This window comes from Gymnoscopelus microlampas, assembly GCF_963454915.1.
Source record: "Gymnoscopelus microlampas genome assembly, chromosome: 1".
Classification (NCBI taxonomy): domain Eukaryota; kingdom Metazoa; phylum Chordata; class Actinopteri; order Myctophiformes; family Myctophidae; genus Gymnoscopelus; species Gymnoscopelus microlampas.
The window spans coordinates 60040714-60040931 of NC_139962.1; positions in this window are offsets into that span (position 1 = coordinate 60040714).

Sequence of the window (218 nt, forward strand, 5' to 3'; positions counted from 1 at the left end):
ATGGGACGTAGACTAAATGTTCATGTTTGGTTGGAGTTTGCAGACTTAACTCTCCATTGTATTCTGGTCTTTCTACATCTACAGGAGGGAATACTGACCCAGACCACTTGAATCTGTTGCTGAATGGACTTGAACAAGAACCAGGTTTCACAGTGAAAGTAAACTTCAGTGAACATTCTACTAGATTAGAAGGAGTGTTCTCAGAGCTTCATTCAGAG